This window comes from Austrofundulus limnaeus, unplaced genomic scaffold, assembly GCF_001266775.1.
Source record: "Austrofundulus limnaeus strain Quisiro unplaced genomic scaffold, Austrofundulus_limnaeus-1.0 Scaffold1699, whole genome shotgun sequence".
NCBI lineage: Eukaryota > Metazoa > Chordata > Actinopteri > Cyprinodontiformes > Rivulidae > Austrofundulus > Austrofundulus limnaeus.
The window spans coordinates 43,368-44,225 of record NW_013954101.1 but is presented as its reverse complement, the minus strand read 5'-3'; positions in this window follow the sequence as shown (position 1 = coordinate 44,225).

Here is an 858-nt window from a genome sequence, read left to right as displayed (position 1 = left end):
AGAGAGAGAGAGAGAGAGAGAGAGAGAGAGAGAGAGAGAGAGAGAGAGAGAGAGAGAGAGAAATAACTCCAAAATGGATAAAGCTTTATAATAATACCGAATAGACTTGGAAACATCAGCATTTATTTCATCCAGCTCACATCCAGCATGAAATATTCATGTGAACCAGCTTTATCATATGTAAGCCTGACAACACTGTTTGCTAAGTGGTCTTCAGATGCTTTTCTGCACGCGTGTGTCCTCACATGCCTGTTTACTCCTGACTGGAGAAGAGGACAATGGCAGTGATGGAAAAAAGATGTGTTTGTTTGTGCTCTTGCCTTTTGAAGCCTGTCAGATCTCTCTGGGTCTCTCATCGGGGGGGCTTCCCCAGCTGTGTGACTGGACCCTGCAGCAATGCTAACCATCTTGATAAGTGGATGTGTGGCAGGCGGTGTGGGGGACAGCGCCTGGGTACACATCACATGCAGCTCAGGGGACACACTCAGACAACACTATCATCGCCGGTTGTCCAGGAGAAATCAGGGTCAGAGTGCTGTGCTCTGCTGCACTAACTCTTGTCTGCAACAGACTCGTGTAGAGAAAGACCAAATATTATCAGAAATCTAAAGCTCGTGTGTTGGCCCTTTTTTAAGGGATGTGGGATTTTAACCATTCTGTTGCCCTTGGGTCAAGATGATCCACAATGCCTCAGTTACAGAGTTCTTCAGGTAAATCATAGGATGGGAAATTTTAAAAAAATAGTATCAGGTCAGTGTTCAGTTTATGGTGTTTGGCTTATTTTTGTGGTGTTAATGAGATGTATGGGGAAAAACTACAAATGGCCACCTGTGATGACATCACGGGGCACGTCAGGCT